This window comes from Brassica napus, chromosome A2 (genome assembly GCF_020379485.1).
Source record: "Brassica napus cultivar Da-Ae chromosome A2, Da-Ae, whole genome shotgun sequence".
Classification (NCBI taxonomy): domain Eukaryota; kingdom Viridiplantae; phylum Streptophyta; class Magnoliopsida; order Brassicales; family Brassicaceae; genus Brassica; species Brassica napus.
Genome location: NC_063435.1, coordinates 22,335,568 through 22,354,745, shown reverse-complemented (window position 1 = coordinate 22,354,745; position 19,178 = coordinate 22,335,568). Strand labels below are relative to the sequence as shown.

The 19,178-nt window shown below is 36.6% G+C and overlaps 2 pseudogenes; one reads left to right on the top strand and one right to left on the bottom strand.

Annotated features, from left to right (window-relative positions):
- Nucleotides 1-4,569: 4,569 nt before the first annotated feature.
- On the bottom strand, nt 4,570-5,740 carry LOC106413577 (annotated as a pseudogene).
- Nucleotides 5,741-8,513: 2,773 nt separating this feature from the next.
- On the top strand, nt 8,514-18,131 carry LOC106413567 (annotated as a pseudogene).
- Nucleotides 18,132-19,178: the final 1,047 nt, after the last annotated feature.

Genomic DNA, 19,178 nt, shown 5'->3' with positions numbered 1-19,178 from the left:
CCTTAGTTTGGGACATTCACTCGCTATGTAGTAGAGTCTAGTGACAGATTTAAATACTTTTTTATTGCATTCGGTGCAAGCATCAAGAATTTTTCATTCATGAGAATAAAGTTCACATACTTATCAAAAACAAAAATTGTTGTTATTATTGTATAACCGACCACAACTACTTGCTTATAAGTTAAGTCAGAAGGTTCAGTTGCCTGAAAAGTTCCCGATGGTTCCTGAGTTCAACGGGAAGCTGTAATCAAGCAAAACAAGAAGAAAAGTTCTGCTGTTTATAACTATATGCCTTGAACTTTGTTTTTGTTCTTTGTGTTCTGTCAATGTTTTCAATCTTGGTCTGTAATAATAAACAGCTTATGTTTCTTATAACTACACAAACAATATATCACCCTGCACATTTGACGGTTCTGCTGGCTCAAAGCTCTCACTATATCATATTTTCAATCGCTCAATCACGGAACAGAATTCAGATATCAAACCGGAGAGAGGAGCTTCTGGTTTCTCAGTTTAACAACCACAGCTTCTTGCTCATCGTTCTCTCTCTTCTTTCTCTCTAGATCTGCGTTTCAGGTTTTTGGTCTCTCTTCTTTCTGATGTGTCGAAGATCACCATGCCTGTTGAATAAATCCCTTGAGTAGTGGCCTCCTAAAGCTATCTGCAATACATCCAACAGAGAAAGAGTTGGAGATTAGAAGGCCTAGAATGGTAAAGTAGTTCACCAGCAGCCTGCTAATGATTCTATTACCTTGCGTGGCATCATTCCAAGAAGCTCCATCATCAAAGCCAAATTGTCCTGTTAGATACAAACAAAACTTTGGACATAAATGTCACCAGTAACAACAGGCTATAGCTACATCAATGATAGAATCAGGAAGCCAGACCACATTACCTCATATCTGTCATAATTGCCTTCACTGTGAGGATCGAAAAGCACTTGAGGTCAAGGATAACTTCTGGACACCTATACTGTCTCGTTTGAATGCCGCTTGTGAACAAATTTACACTTGAGGTCAGTAGATGCCCTTCTAGTCAATCGACTCCCTTTCGTACCTCCCTGCTTCACTTTCTCACCGCCATCAAACCCATTAGCGGCAGAGGTAGAAGGACACTCTTCTTCAACACTTAGTTTTCCATTAACAGCTGATCACACTCCATAAAATTTGTCAGATTCAAAGGAACCCATAATTTCAGAAAGGGGATTTAGGCTTCGTCGGATTTCTGGGATTTAAATTCACTTCCTTTGTCAATCAAAGCTTTTGGTGGTCGAGAAGGGTGACAAAAAAAATCGATTCTCGGCGAAAAATGTTTCCTAGTGTATTTTTAATTTTAATTTAATTCATCGATGGGGTATTTTGGACTTTATATGACATTTTCTTTCTTTCTTGTTTTTGTATGCTATTCTAGTCATTACACGAGAAATGTGTGTTATTATAGGTAATTTCTCTAAAAACTTCAGTATTAACCGAATTATGAAAAAAACTCCATCAGATTGTAACTGTTTACATGTTTATCCCTCCTCCACAATACAAAGCTTCGAGAAACACAATAAAATTGCTCCCCAATGTTTTTTCAAACAGCGTAGCTAGTACTAGTAGTAGCATCTTCATCTAGCATGATAATAAGAAAGTAAGCAACATGTATATGTGTCATAAGCAATGTAAGAACTGTCCCTGCGTTCATTGTGGCAATTGTAGATTCTAATGCTGCAGCTTCTCTACTTCTTCATTGTCACCTCTCTCATTCTTCTCTGTTTCTTTATCGTTACCTTCCTATTTCTTCCGCAGCTTCTCTGTTTCTCCATCGCCACTTCTCTCTTCATCCTCCCCAACCCCAAGTCGGTGTCTCTTGGAGGATCCGGCAGCAGAAGGATGTGGTCCAAATCCATGTCCATCAGTCAGTAGCTTGACCGTCTGATCTGTACTACTCTTAATCTCACGCAAAGTACTCAAATGCCGTGTTTTACTCTGAATCTGGTCCAAAGTATTCAAAAACTGCTGCCAAAAGTCGTCTGCAATATGAAAATCTATTCCATCTCCCGAACAGATCCCCTAAACCCTCCTTGTCACAAAGTTGCTCCTATAAAAGTCAACTTCATCTTCTACGCAACATTGAAATGCTCAATGATAATACAAAAAACAATCAAAGGAGTAAATAATAACCTGCACTCTAGCAGCATCATTCTCATACTCAGCAGACCGAGACATCAAAGTTCCTCTGGCTTTTCCATTGCCATCATCTGAGCTCGGAGCTCAATCTCCTGCTGGTGAAGTTCTCCTTTTTTTTAGCCTAGAAACTGTACGAATCTGCTCCAACAGTTTAGCATCTGAGCAAGACCCATCCATCGTAATGGAGTATAGATCCAAATCACCAACCTCTTTTTACCATTCTACAAGGAAACCCCCCCTCCACAGACAATGTCGTCTCCACTCTCACAAACAAGTTCATAAAATGGAGGAAGCTTTTGTATATGGTTCTGTCTTCTGTCTGGTTTAGCTTTTAACTAACTGTTCCAAACCCTAGCAAGGAAAGGATACCAAAGAGCATTACCACAGTCTGTGGTGTTTCCGAAGTTGTGAGAATCCGAAACGGCGCACCACTCTTTTCTTGACTGAGTCGGCGACGGAGTACGAAGGGAACCGCCACGAGTCGCGGCTACGGTCGAACTGAAAAGAAAGTCCCAACAATTGAGCCAGGCTAAAAAGGCCCAATATAATCAAATACTTTAAAAAAAAAAGTCCAATCAAATCAAATCTCCCTTTCTCTCCATCTAAGTTTCCGTTAAACATTGTTTCTCTCCTTTCTATCTCCCCTTTGTTTCTTTCTCTCTCCAAGAACGCCAAAAACCTTTGAAATTTCTTCTCACGGAATCATTACTAGGTTGGGGCCGAAGCAAAAATCTTGAGTAAGTCGAAACATTTACACTTACTTTCTTGTCACAAAAGTTTTTTTTTGTTTTTTGAGAAAATCTTTTCTTTTCCTTCTCTCGGAGTTTTTGTCTTTTCGATTAGTTCTCTTGTGATTGTTGCTTAGATTCTCAACGAGAACAAAAACTGCTACTCCCAAATCTTTTGTGCCTTTTTTTTTCTTCTTTTGATCCTCTGTTCCTCCATTTTCTTGGTTAGGGTTTTCAAACATGAATGAAACGGGTTCAACTTCAAAAAAAGGAAGCAGCTTTAAAGATGTTGATGATGATGTGACAAGAAAGAGTCTACGAAAATTCATCGCTATTCCTCGCCAATCTAAGAACGCAATGAACTGTGAGCGCACTACTCTCTTCTTTCTTTCTTTCTTTATATCTAACTAGAACCTTTTCCGGGCTACGCCCGGGTTTTTGCATAAAATTAATAAAATATAAATTTGCATATTATTTTATTTAAGTACATATACATGTGGTGTTTTTTTTAAAGTACATATACATGTATATTTTTTTACGGAATTGAAAAATGAAATAATTTATGACTTTGTCAGGTCTTATTCAATTTCTTATTGTTCAAGTTTTGGGTTGGCTATATATATATATATATATTCATGAGTGCAATGAAGTGGATAAGCTAAAACGATACCTCTACTGGAGAAGAGTAAATGATGGCCATGGTGGATGATATTATTAAACTGCAAACTAAATCTAGCTGATATCAGCCTTGATGAAATGATCTTAATACCATTTTTCAAATCGAGGTGCAAATTAAAAAAAGAAGTAAAGACAGACCTGACTCCAAGGATGAGAGCAGCTTCACGCCTGTGTCATGGCAGCTTGGAAACCACCTTCATAAAACTTGCGCTTTCTAGGCACGATGGGCCTGGTCACATAAAAAAAAACATTATCACCCAAAACAAAACAGAGCATAAGAGTTTGATGCTGTTACCTTTGAACTTGAAAGATGACATTTTTGCTGTTCATAGTGATATCACGACTTACCTTCACCACTCTCTCTCTCTCGTTTCTCATTCTACAAAAGAGACCACATTGTGAGGTTTACTAAACAAAGATACACAAACCCACTATTAGCAGATGAAGAATCAGAGTTTCCAAATTGAAAGTTCATTCCTTTAGTCTCTACCTCAATCATCTCTACCTATAAGACTCAAACCCACTCTCAGCAGAAGAAGAATCAAAGTTTCCATATCGAAAGATCGTTCCTTTAACCTTTGACCTCCTATAAGACTCAATCCCTAGACGCAAAGGTTCAATCTTTCACGTCGGAAACAAAAACCCATAAAGCATCGAGCTTTTCTACATGGAAGAGAGGAAAGAAGACTTACGAAGTTGTTGAGATAATCAGCGTATAGAAAGAAAGCAGCTTTCATTGAGGATTCGGTAGTCATCGTCCTTGCTTTCTTAACCAGTTGCTCAGCATCAGTCTCTGCAACTACACAAACATCCAAACCCTCAAATCATACATAATATGGTGTTGAGAAATATGATAGATGAGCGTAGGATTACATACTTTGATGGAGTCGCTGAGGTTTTAACTTGGGAGGCATGAATTTGTAAATATCTTCAATTAAAAGCCAATTTGCAGGGATTTTTTTTTTGGCAATAATAACTTAAAAGATCGCAACTTTAGAAGCAAAACATCACAGAATTAACAACACAACAGTATCTCAACCATACATGCTTGAAACAAACAGACCACAAGAGCCAAACACAAATCAATTCCCATAGGGAGGTTTCATTATTGTTACAAAGATTGATAGAGTTGTAACGGAGACATCAAATGGCAGAACCTGATAGACTTCCATCCTTCCTGTGATGGCGTTTCCTGCTCTTCTTCTCATACCTCTTAGAAGAACCCCTCCCAACGCGTGAATCTTCATCATCGCCTGAGACATCAGAGTCGGAAGAAGCTGCCACTTTGTTCCTACGCTTCTGCCTTCTACCACTTGCATCATCCTCAGATGAATCAGAATCATCAGAACGGTTACGCCTGCTCCTCCTTCTCCTCTTCTCCTTCCTACTCTTTCTCTTAACACTTCTCCGATCTTCATCAGAAGACTCATCAGAATCATCATCATCTCTCTTTCTCCCTCTCCTCTCCTTCCTTCTCTTACTCCTACCATCTTCCTCCTCCTCCTCAGACTCACTCACACTCCTCCTCTTATGCGTCCTCCGCTTCTTCGACCTCCTCCTCCTCTTCCTATCTCCAGAATCAGACTCAGACTCAGACTCATCCCGCTTCTTCTTATTCTTCTTAACACTACTACTACTGCCACTCCCCTTCTTCTTCTTCCCATACCTCTCAGCAATAATCTTCTCAATCTCAGAATCAACATCAGAATCCTCACTCTCACTCTCCTCCTCCTCCTCCTCAACCTCACCTCTCCCCACACACCTCCTAACCTTCTCCAAGACCCGCGAGCCTCATCATTATTCGACCCAGTGATGCGCGCTAGAGCCAAAAGACCCTGGAAGCTCGCGTAAGAGTTCTCAGGGTCATCAGACTTCTGCTGAGTCGTCTTCGGCTCTTCCTTGGCCGTCGGCGCGTAGGGATCGTACCCGATCGCGCTCTGTCATATGCCGTGAGTCTGAAGCGCCGCGCTGCTGTGAACACGGTTGTTCGCATGCATGCGAACTCTTCCCGCGGTGGCCGGCATCTTTCACGAAACCCTAAAGAATCTCACAACCAGATCAGATCGGAAGGAATCGCCGGAGAGAGAGACGGAGCTTTGGTTCTTTCCTCTCTTATCGTCTGATTGAGAATAAGAGAGGCGAAAAAGAATTTGCAGGGATTTGTAACAATGAAAACAAAGTGAAAAATTGGAGACGACATATTACTTTGGTTTAAAAGCAACTCAGAAGCAGGCTGACCCATCAATCGAAAAGCCCATTTTTCCTTTGGACAAATGCGGTAATGACATGGCAGAACATAACTTTTTCATTGGTTGATTATTTTTTCTGACCTGGAGGGCCTCTCCATTGAGGATATTTGGCTTTTAGTATTGTATATGAATCTATTAAAACTCAAGTACAATTAGAAATTAATCATAATTTTCCTTAATATTTATGGTTTATGCCACTGATATTATTTCTACATCTTTACAAATTAGTTTTAGGCTTCACATCATTTAATTAGAAGAAATAACAAGCCCACTAAAATTTGGTTACCCAATAATTATAATTGTACCTCTCATACCAATAAAACTTGGTTTCATCTTTCAACTACCACATCCCAATCTCTGCATAATTAGGTGTTTATATGTTACTAAACCAAGAGTGTAAAATCAAATGCCAAATTTTTTACTATCCATTTTACAGCAAATAACATTAAAAATTCACTACCAAATAACTATAATAATGTAATTAACGAGAACATCACTAAACCGGTTTATATGTGTAACAAGAAGTACATACAATTTGAAATTTTATTTGGTTTAATATAGAATAGTTTTAAATATAATTTCAAAACTTATCTAAATAAAAACAGAAAAATCATTTGTAATATAAAAAAAGAATTACAGATTTTCTATCGATTAGTTATATTCGAAATTTTTAATAGATCCACTAAATATTGCTAAATCATTGAAGTCTTACTCACTAAACATAACAATCCCCTAAATTAAAGCTTTCACATTAATAACAAAAAATCTACTTCCAAATTACGATTTAATATATATTATACATTGAAGAAAACTTTAGTATATTTCTATAATAAAACTTAATTTCCATTTCGTATTATATAGACAATCCGTGAACAGATCCACTAAATATTCTTAACATTTAGTAGATTACTACTCTACAACTTGCAAATCTAGATTTTAAATAATTTAGTTTAGATTTCTTTATGTCGCCAACATCTCATCTAATATACCATTCATAATATCTCGTGGACCTTATTCTTTTTTAGCTATGGTCTTTTCAATTGGGATATGAGTTTTTTTTTAATTAATGTTAATCTTTTTTTTTAATTTTTCCTAAGCTAAAGTAATTAACTTGCTAATTTTGTTTATTATACATAATCATTTTTCCAACCAACACGTGAAAACCCATTTTCTGGTAAACATTTTTGTTATATATATACAATCATAAAATATATAAACATTTTTAAAATGTGTGTTATATATCTAAACTACTAAAACAAGAGTAAAAATAAAATTTGACCCTTATTTTTCCTAAATAATTACAATGTAATGCCACTGGTATTAACTCTAAAACTGTACTAATTATTCATAGTACTCCACGGCATATTACACTAAGCAATAAAAATCCCATTTACTTCTTACCCCACTAACAAGCAAATCATAATTTAGTTAGACATAGCATTAACTCAAAAATTAATTTTTTTTTATCGATATAGTACATTTAGTTGTTAAGAGATCAAGTAAATATTCCTAAAATCATTGAACATCTTACTAACTTAACATAACTAACCCCTAAATTTAAGCTATGATATTAATAACAATAATAAAGATACTTGCCATTGTAATTTTTTATTATATTCCTACAATGTATATTATCCATTTGCAAGATATTTTTTTTTGTCAACACAAGATATATATTAACAAGAATAATTTATGTGAATTTATAACTTTGTTTTTTTTATCACCATAGAATACATTATTAAGTGATGAAAAAAATACACTACTAAGTATTAATTAACAATAGGATGAGGAAAAAATCTGAACCGAACCAAACTAAACCGACCCATCCGAACCCAAACCGATCCAAACCAAACTAAGTATATGTCTAAATCATTTCGTTGAAGATTTTTTTATCTATCCAAATGGTTCGGTTTTAAATTGAACAAAAAAAACTGAAGTATTTTTAAATTAGATTAATTAAATATACTAGTAACATTAAGATTTTATATATTTAACCATTTAACCTAAACAATTAAATATAATTTATATTTTACTTTAAAATTAACAGAAAAACGCAACTAACAATAAAATAAAAGAATATGAATCTCTTACATTAATATCACAATTAAAAAATTACCTATGATATTTATCTTAGGTTTAATGATAACAACATAAAATTATTAGATTACATCTTCTACATGCTTATTGTGATGTTTGGCTTTATATTTAAAAATGAAAAAAAAAAATTTCTTGTCAAATGATGATTTGTTTATATTTTTGTAACTGAACTAGAAAAAACTAAAAAATCAACACAAATGAACTAAATAAGCACAAACCAAACTAAACTAATTTGGGTTGACTTTGGTTAAAGTTTTCTTAGACCCAAATAAACCAAGCCGAATTCAGAATTAAACCAAAAAAACCATCCCTAATTAACATGGTTACATATATACAACTATATCAAGAAAATTGATAAAAAAAATTGACATTGCAAATTAAAATAACATCCGCGTGGGCGCGCTGGTCAAAGACTAGTTTTTTTATTTCTTGCGACTGGTAAAACCGGTATTGGTTTTAACTTTTTTTTCTTCTTCTGATCATATGTTTCTCCCTAATTATTGTCTATATTTTTTCCTTCTTTTTTTGGTTTATAGGAGATGATTCGACTAAGAAGAACCAAACACCAGTGAAGGTGCAGAGTCAAAGACATGTCCGGCCTATTTCTGTCGGATCTAAGAGAGCAAAGATCTGTGAGCGCACTACTACTCTCTACTCTTCGTGTGCCTTTTCTTTTTGTTCTTTGCCACTGGTAAAAACGGAACTGGTCCTCTGTTCCTCCTCCATACTTATTGTCTAACTTTCCATTTTAGGTTTTGAAACAATGAGGGGATCAACTTCAGGATGTGTGAATCAAAGACAAGCGGGGACTTCCACCAATGCTAATGTATCAACTTCGAAAAGTGTGAGCTATGATGTGATTAGGAAGACAAGAGAGAGTCCAACACAAGTCGTTACTCTTCCTGGTCAATCTAAGAGCGCAAAGAACCGTAAGTGCACTACTCTCTACTCTTTGTGTGCCCTTTTGTTTTGTATGTTTCTTTTTGTTCTTTGCCACTGGTAAAAACGGAACAGGTCTATGTTCCTCCTCCATACTTATTGTCTCACTTTCCTTTTTAGGTTTTGAAACATTGAGGGGATTAACTTCAGGATGTGTGAATCAAAGACAAGCGGGGACTTCCACCAATGCTTATGCAGTTTCTCCTTCAAGTCAAGCGGGACCTTCCAAAGCTGCCTCCTTTGCCATGAGAGGGAACTTAAGCTTTACTGAGAGAGCAGAGCTGCAACGTTTATCTTCACCTCCTCCTACTCGTCGCTGTAAATAAACTTCTGTTTCTTGTTTCTTGAGTTTCTCCTTGTGTCTTACCTTAAAACTGTCACTTGACATTGTCTTTGCTTCTGTTCTGTTAGCATTGTGGACTGATACAAATGTCCAGAGATATGCTGCTCCCTCTCCCTAAGCTAATGCTATTTATCCTTCAACCCAAGCGGGGCCTTCCAAAGCTGCCAATGCTAATGCTCTAAAGAACAAAAATCTTCAAGCCTCTCAGCAGCCTACGTAAGCTTATCCCAGTAATTAAACTACTACTCTCTACCTTTTGTTTATTTCACTGTGCCTCTTCTGAATCTCAAACCTTGTGTTAGGGGTGGGTACTTTACCCGATATCCGAAATGACATCCGAACCCGATCCGAAAAACCCGAACCGAAATCCGAACCGAAGTAGCAAAATACCCGAACGGGTATTGAATAAGGAGAGATTGGATACCCGAACCCGAACGGGTAATACCCGAACCCGAATGGATATCCGAAGATAACCGAACATATGTATAATTAACCTTATATTTCTAGTTTACATCTCTCATTTTATATAAAATAATTATATTGATACTACACATACTTTAAGTTCATAAGATGTACATACAATTACGGGAAAAATAATTTGCTACTCACTTAAAATGCATGTCAAGTTTTTTTTTCAAAAATTAACAAAAAGTTACATCCAATTTTTTTAAAAAAATAACTAAATTAATGTCTTTTTAGTTTTAAAATGTTATGTCCAAATCTATTAACCATTCAATCTATTAAAAATAAAAAATTAGTTAACTGAAAGTTATATTTTTAAATACTAGAAACTTGAGAAATAAAAATTTTAATTTTTTTTTTCAAAATCTAAATATCCGAACCCGATCCGAAATAACCGAATCCGAACTAAAAATACCCGAACCCGACCCGAAATATAGAAATACCCGAACGGGTTCTACACCTCTATACCGAAATACCCGAAAATCCGAAATACTCGATCCGAACCAGAACGGGTACCCGAACGCCCACCCCTACCTTGTGTGCCTTTTCTTTCTTTTTATATACTTCATTTTGTGCTTGCAACTTGATTTTGAATTTTCTTCTTCTTCTGATCCTCTGTTCCTCCATTATTATTGTTCAGACCGCAGGTCTAAATATGATGATGTTCTTAGGAATAAGAGACAGAGTCAAACACATAGTGGGGTGACCATCCCACTAATGGAGAGGGATCTTTGCCCTCGTGAGAAAGTGAGCAAAGCTCGTAGGTTTTTCAAGATGATCTTCAAGGAGCTCTTGGTTGATGTTGAAGCTAAACGCATAACACGTATTGATCACGATGTTAGGATGATGCTCAAGGAGCAGAATATGTGTGTTAACACAGATTATAGGGTAGGAGAAGTTCTTGGTATCCTAGTTGGTGACGAGTTCGAGTACAAAACTGAGATGAGCGTGGTTGGTCTACATTTTGGGATTATGAGTGGAATTGACTGTCATGAAATGAAAGGAGTACAGGATTGATCTCAGAATTGAGCGTAACGTAACGTTTTCAAGGGTGACCAGCTTCTGTACTCTGGGATAGGAAAAGGTTTGTTGAAAGGTAACATGGCTCTGGTGAATAGCATGAAACACAAAGCTGCAGTTCGAGTTATTCGTGGATGTACTCATAGGAAGTTTCTGTCGCAAAATGAGTTTTCCAGCCAAAACCAGAAAATCGAATTTTTCTGTCGAAACCGCAAAACCGAGTTTTCCCGCCGAAATTGCAAAACGAGTTTTCCCGCCAAAACCGCAAAGCAAGTTTTCCCGTCAAAATCGCAAAATCGAGTTTTCCCGCCAAAATCACAAAATGAGGTTTCCCGCCAAAACCGAAAAATTGAATTTTTCTGTTGAAACCGCAAAACCGAGTTTTCCCGTCAAAATCGAAAACGGATTTTCCCGCCAAAATCGTAAACGAGTTTTTGCGCTAAAACAAATTTTTCTATAAAATTACGAAATCTTGTTTATATATTAAAGCTGGCATTAATGATATTAATATTTTACATGATATTTTTAGAATAAATAAGATAATATTTTGGGTACCCATGGATAAACCTATACTCTATTGGGTTATTTTTTGGGTTTGGAATTTAACCTTGATGTTTCTGGATTTTTGCAGGTTGGGTATAAACTGGGTTGGGTTATCTGTAGATTGGGCTGGGTTGGGTTATTTTACTCTACGTTAACATCCTTAATAGGAACAAACAGATGTTTGTGTATTTGGGCTTATACGTGGTTAAAAGTTACTCGGAGGAGAGAGGAACAGGACTCTTCCAGTTTCTGCTAGAACGTGTCAGAGAAACGGCTTGACGTGTCATCCTTTCCGTGACTAGGTTTTTGACTTTTGTGTCCAGTTTAAAAGAATCAAGGGACCCAAGAATCAAATCCTTTTATTCATTCTTTTTGTTTTTTTTCTTAAGCTTTGCTTTCTTTTTTTTTGTCAACAACATGATCATGGGTTAATTTTTGTAACGTGTTGGACATATTCTTGAGATAAATACGTTCCTTCAGGTTTTGTAGCTTTGCAACACGGTCATGGTTCTAACTTCTTGGTTGTGACAAGCTCCATAGGGTAGAACAACATTAAACTAAAAATAAAAAACCCTAAAAACTAACCCCCAACAAATTGTGTAGCATATATAGCTTCTTAATTAGGGTTAATTTATTTGCAAAACTAACCTCCAACAAATTGTGTTTCTTCAAAAATCGGATTTGAACGAGTTTAGTTTAAAAGACATTGTGTTTGAGATATTGTATTGGCTTGAGACTATTTTCTCCACCGCCTTGTGGAAGAAGGCAACCGAAGATAAAATAAGCTCAAACTAGAGCAACTTCTCTGTTTGTCTCAGATCCGGTGGTAACTTAGTTTTGCTCATTATTACTTGTCTTACTCACATATATTACAAATCTATAGTCACTTTTCATTCAATTATCTCAGGGTCTGAAATGTTCTGAGAATCTTGTGATCAAAGAGTTTTGATACTCGTTGTCAATTTCATTGAGTAAGAAGCACAAAAACATTTTCTGAATATTTGTGTGCCAACGCAGAAGGCTGTAAAGAGTGTGCTACAGACTACAGCTGATGCGTCTGTATTACCATCCCTACTTCTAATAGCACTAATTTTAGCCCCAAACAGTAATCGCAATAAGCCCTTTCCAATGTTGCACTCAAGACTCACCAAAAGTCTCAACATAAGTCCTGAAACTGTCATGTTCTCATGCTACGTTATTATTTATGTGCCATGTGATGATGTGAACTGAGCTCGCCAACACTTCACCGACTTTCCATCTGCTTTTGTTGCAGGTTGCAGCCAATTTCCATTGCACAAGTCTGTTAATTTCCCGTTTGTGATTTGTTTAATCTTCTTCTAACACAGTGGACTGTGTAGGAATTGTTACTACGGCAGTTTGAGACTGAAAACGTCTTAAACTCAACATCTGATGCGCTGAACCCACCTAAAATTCCACCAAACACGACCTTTGAAACTGGTTTGAAGATCGCTAATCCTTTTATCATAGACTGTGGTTGTGGCTTGTGTTTGAACTTGAATCTTCTAGATTTGAAACATTTCTTCTGCTTCATCTTAGTCTTAACCTGTTTTGACTTTTCTTCCACTCTAATCACGTTAAGAAGCATATAAGTGATGTGAGACTTATCTCCTTCGATGAATTCAGAGCATCACGTTCTGTTCCGTCTTCAACAGTTTCTCCACCACCGTCACATCCTCATCGTCGATTTCGTCTCTCTTCCGTTTATTCTCGCAGTCACCATCGGAGCGTGGCTTCCACTTGCCGACTTCTAACGGAAAATTCAAAATGGCCTTGGATCCTCGAAGTCTAAACGCTGCTTCGTCGTAAGCTCTAGCCGCTTCAATCGCGGTATCAAACGTCCCGAGCCAAATGCGAGATCCTTTTTACAATAGCACATAAAAAATACAATTAAATATTTACAACTAGGGTCGGTCCGGCCTACGGACGAGATATACTTTACTTGTGATCTAGATTATTATTTTTATATAATTTTACCGTTTGTATTTTAGGTTTACATTTGAAATATATGTGTGTGAGATATACTATTTTATTAATTTAAGTGATTGGTTAGTTTGTTTGTAAGTAAATTTTGTTTTGAATTTTTGCTTCTATGGCATCATCATGATTGAGTTGTTATGTCATTCTCAGTTAAATAATTTGTATCTAACGACTAATGTATATGACTCTTTTTGAGGTTCTCACCAGCCATAAGGTCTATGCAAAATTTTCCAAAAAAAAAAATCTCCATTTTGGTGAGAAACTGGCAATCAAAACATTAGCCATCCAATTGGGTTAGAAATGGTATTCCTGGGTTGGGAATGTTGTTCCTGGTGTTCATCGGTCTCATTTCTTAAGTTTATTGTTGGGTGATATTCGGTTTTGGTAAAATAAGCTCTATTTTTTATTAGGAACAAATATGAGTATCTATGGACCATTTCTTGCTTGGTCTTAACTCTTAAGCAGAGGATTCCAGTCGCTTCATATGATCTGAGAAATGAAGTTGGCCAATCATATTTAAAAAAAATTAACAAAGCGACAAAAAAAGACTCTAAATCAAGAGCACAATACCTTGTATCTATTAACTCCGTCTTATATAGATCTTCCAAGGTGTTATGCCATATGTCCTGCAATTTTGTGAGTAAGAAACATGTGTATCATAGTAACTTTTGCCGAAATATGGCTGGAAAATAATCAGAACATATCATGCCTATATTCGATACTTGGTACCGTCGAAAGGGAAAACATAATGTCGTGGAATCCTCAGCTTTTTTCTTGGAGTGAAAGAAGAATTTTGAACCTTGAGAATTTTGTTTGAAGCTTGAGAATTTTGTTTGAATAAAAACGATAATCGAAGTGGTGGAGCTCGAGGCCATCACCAACAGCTGTGTAGCTATTTAAAGCTAATTCTTATGTTTGTGGACCAAGTCGGAGATAATGGAATAGCAAATCAAATTAAAAATGGGAGCAGCAGCAACAACGTCCGGCCTTCAAATCAGCAAGTAGAACAAAGGAGTTAACCATTAAACTATTGGAATTGTAAGGATGATTCTCAAGGGATGAGGCCTTACCTTTTTTATAGGTAGAGTTCTACCGATTTGATGAGGGATAAGGATTATTGAATGAGTGATCGTGGTTGCATTCATTGAATCAGTGAAACTTGTAATATCTATGAGGTGAAAGTTTTCACTTCTGTGAAAGCCTATTTAAAATCAAAATGAAAACAAAGTATTCGAATGTGAGAGAAATATGTGGCCGCTTCTCGTAACCATATTTAATGACGTGGCAGAATGAAGAACGAGTGAATGCCTCTTTTAAATATAAGATGTGATTACCGTATGATCTATATCAGTCGGTCCGCGCTTCGCGTAAAAAAAATACTTTTAAAATATTTAGTTTTAGTAATTGCATTTATTTTGAAAAAATATGTATATATATTTTTCATAAATCAGAATGTTGTTATTGTTTTTCTTTGTTTCTGTTTTGGTGTGGTAAAGTAATTCTTAATATGATTGTTGAAATTGTCTAAATAGAGCAATGTTTTGTTTTTGTTTTTTCCTCTGTTAAATTTTTAATATATATTTTATGACTTTTTGCTAAATTATTTTATATTATCTCTTAAGTTCAGACACAGTGCAATTATATATTTTTGGTTTTCATATCAATATTAAATTTATGTTTTTAATCAGTTTTAGATTTATGTTCAAGATTTGTTTTGGAATTTCTGACACTAACTTTAAAACATATATTACATTTTATTTTTATATATTTTTCTTATGTTTCTTATTTTATTTTTATATTTGTTATATATTTTGTGATTCTCCATTAATTTAGTTGTGATTTTGTATCAATAATTTGTTAACTTCATTTAATTTGAGTTCAGTGATTAAAAGAGAAAAAGCTATCAGATTAAATTTTTTAGTTTGGTTGATTTAATGAAATGTGGAAAATATTGTGAATGGATTATATTTGTTATTTTTATGATTTTTTCTTATATGTGTTTTAAATTTATGCTTTTTATATTACTTAATTTGGGTTATCTTATAAGTTTTTAATAAATTTATGTTTTTATTGCTGTTTTGTTATTTTTATGTTTTTATGCTTTGTTATTTTATGTTTTTATGAGAAAATAACAAAAATAATAAAAATTTATCTATAAATAAGTAAACATATATAAACCACCAATAATTAAAATAATTACTTCGTTTTGTGCTTTTCCCCTGAGTCTTGAAAATTTGAGCTAAAATTTCCTTTCTGTTTTTGGTTGGCAATATCTCGCAATGTGACGGCACGCATGTATATCCTATCCCCTCTCTTCTGTAAGTTTCAGTTTCTGTTTGTTTAAGTTGTGTGTTTGTTGTTCTGGTTATGTAATGTTACTCTTCAGAAGTATGTCGAGTTTGGATTTGTTGTTCTGTTTCTGTTGAACTTATTTAAGTGTATTCTGTTTCTCTTTCTGTTTTTATTTCAGAAGCATTGGGAGGGAGAAGATCAAGTTTCTGTTTCTGTTTAAGAAGCAGATGAGTCTTGGAAGCAAAGCAAACCAGGTGAATAGTTATTTAAAATTTTGAAAAAAATTCTTAAGAACCTTTAACTTAAGAAACTAGCATTGGAGGTCCAAAATTAGGTGTTTCTTAACATTAACTCTTAACTTGATTTTGATACTAAAATACTGACTAAGAACCTACATAGGGGTTATAGCAATAAACATGCTCTAAGAGCGCAATGAACCGTGAGCGCACTACTCTCTTTTTTCTTTATTATTTCTTTCTTTATTTATATTTCTTTTTCTTCTTGCGACTGGTAAAACCGGTATTGGTTTTGACTTCTTTTTCTTCTTGCGACTGGTAAAACCGGTATTGGTATTGATTTTTTTTTCTTCTTCTGATCCTCTGTTTCTCCTTAATTATTGTCTATATTTTCTCTTTCTTTTTTTGGTTTATAGAAGATGATTCCACTAAAAAGAACCAAACAACAGTGAAGGTGCAGAGTCAAATACAAGTCAGGCCAATTTCTGTCGGATCTAAGAGACCAAAGATCTGTGAGCGTACTACTCTCTACTCTTCGTGTGCCTTTTTTTTTTGTTCTTTGCCACTGGTAAAAACGGAACAGGTCCTCTGTTCCTCCTCCATACTTATTGTCTCACTTTCCATTTTATGTTTTGAAATAATGAGGAGATCAATTTCAGGATGTGTGAATCAAAGGCAAGCGGGCCTTCTACCAATGCTGATGCAGTTTCTCCTTCAAGTCAAACGGGACCTTCCAAAGCTGCCTCCTTTGCCACGAAAAGGAACTTAAGTTTTACTGATAAAGCAGGGCTGCAACATTTATCTGAAACAATGAGGAGATCAACTTAGGACGTGTGAATCAAAGACAAGCAGGGCCTTCCACCAATGCTTATGCAGTTTCTCCTTCAAGTCAAGCAGGACCTTCCAAAGCTGCCTCCTTTTCTACGAGAGGGAGCTTAAGCTTTACTCAGAAAGCAAAGCTGCAACGTTTATCTGAAACAATGAGAGGATCAACTTCAGGATGTGTGAATCAAAGACAAGCGGAGCCTTCCACCAATGCTTATGCAGTTTCTCCTTCAAGTCAAGCGGAACCTTCCAAAGCTGTCTCCTTTGCCACAAGAGGGAACTTAAGCTTTACTGAGAGAGCAGAGCTGCAACGTTTATCTGAAACAATGAGGGGATCAACTTCAGGATGTGTGAATCAAAGACAAGCGGAGCCTTCCACTAATGCTTATGCAGTTTCTCCTTCAAGTTAAGCGGGACCTTCCAAAGCTGCCTCCTTTGCCACGAGAGGGAACTTAAGCTTTACTGAGAGAGCAGAGCTGCAACGTTTATCTGAAACAATGAGGGGATCAACTTCACGATGTGTGAATCAAAGCCAAACTGGGCCTTCCACCAATGCTTATGCAGTTTCTCCTTCAAGTCAAGCGGGACCTTCCAAAGCTCCTTCCTTTGCAACGAGAGGGAACTTAAGGTTTAATGAGAAAGCAGAACTGCAACGTTTATCTGAAACAATGATGGAATCAACTTCAGGATGTGTGAATCAAAGACAAACAGAACCTTCCACCAATACTTATGCAGTTTCTCCTTCAAGTCAAGCGAGACCTTCCAAAGCTGCCTCCTTTGCGACGAGAAGGAACTTAAGCTTTACTGAGAGAACATAGCTACAACGTTTATCTTCACCTTCTTCTACTCATCGCTGTAAATAAACTTCGATTCCTTGTTTCTTGAGTTTCACCTTGTGTCTTACCTTAAAACTGACACTTGACATTATCTTTGCTTTTGTTCTGTTCTGTTAGCTGTTTATCCCTCAACCCAAGCGAGGCCTTCCAAAGCTGCCAATGCTAATGCTCTAAAGAACAAAAATCTTCAAGCCTCTCAGCAGCCTACGCAAGCTTATCCCAGTAATTAAACTACTACTCTCTACCTTCTGGTTATTTCATTGTGCCTCTTCTGAATCTCAAACCTTTTGTGCCTTTTCTTTCTTTTTATATACTTCATTTTGTGCTTGCAACTTGATTTTGAGTTTTCTTCTTCTTCTGATCCTCCATTATTATTGTTTAGACCGCAGGTCTAAATATGATAATGCTCTTAAGAGACAGAGTCAAACACATAGTGGGGTGACCATCCCACTTATAGTGAGGGATCTTTGCCTTCGTGAGAAAGTGAGCAAAGCTCGTAGGCTTTTCAAGATGATCTTCAAGGAGCTCTTGGTTGATGTTGAAGCTAAACGCACAACACGTATTGATCACGACGTTAGGATGATGCTCAAAGAGCAAAACATGTGTGTTAACACAGATTATAGGGTAGGAGAAGTTCCTGGTATCCTAGTTGGTGACGAGTTCGAGTACACAACTGAGATGATCCTTGTTGGTCTACACTTTGGGATGATATGAATCAAAGACACGCGGAGCCTTCCACCAATGCTTATGCAGTTTCTCCTTCAAGTCAAGCGGGACCTTCCAAAGCTGCCTCCTTTGCAACGTGAGGGAACTTAAGCTTTACTAATAAACCAGAGCTGCAATGTTTATCTGAAAAAATGAGGGGATCAACTTCAGGATGTGTGAATCAAAGACAAGCGGAGCCTTCCACCAATGCTTATGCAGTTTCTCCTTTAAGTCAAGCGGGACCTTCCAAAGCTGCCTCCTTTGCCACGAGAGGGAACTTAAGCTTTACTGAGAGAGCAGAGCTGCAACGTTTATCTGAAACAATGAGGGATCAAATTCAGGATGTGTGAATCAAAGACAACTGGGGCCTTTCACCAATGCTTATGCAGTTTCTCCTTCAAGTCAGGCGGGACCTTCCAAAGCTGTCTCCTTTTCCAGGAGAGGGAACTTAAGCTTTACTGAGAGAGCATAGCTGTAACGTTTATCTGAAACAATGAGGAGATCAACTTCAGGATGTGTGAATCAAAGACAAGCAGAGCCTTCCACCAATGCTTATACAGTTTCTCTTTCAAGTCAAGCGGGACCTTCCAAAGTTGCCTCCTTTGCCACGAGAGGGATCTTAAGCTTTACTGAGAGAGAAGAGCTGCAACGTTTATCTGAAACAATGAGGGGATCAACTTCAGGATGTGTGAATCAAAGACAAGCGGAGCCTTCCACCAATGCTTATGCAGTTTCTCCTTCAAGTCAAGCGGGAGCTTCGAAAGTTGCCTCCTTTGCCACGAGAGGGAACTTAAGCTTTACTGAGAGAGAAGAGCTGCAACGTTTATCTGAAACAATGAGGGGATCAACTTCAAGATGTGTGAATCAAAGACAAGCGGAGCCTTCCACCAATGCTTATGCAGTTTCTCCTTCGAGTCAAGCGGGACCTTCCAAAGCTGCCTCATTTGCCACGAGAGGGAACTTAAGCTTTACTGAGAGAGCATAGCTGCAACGTTTATCTGAAACAATGAGGGGATCAACTTCAGGATGTGTGAATCAAAGACAAGCGGAGCCTTC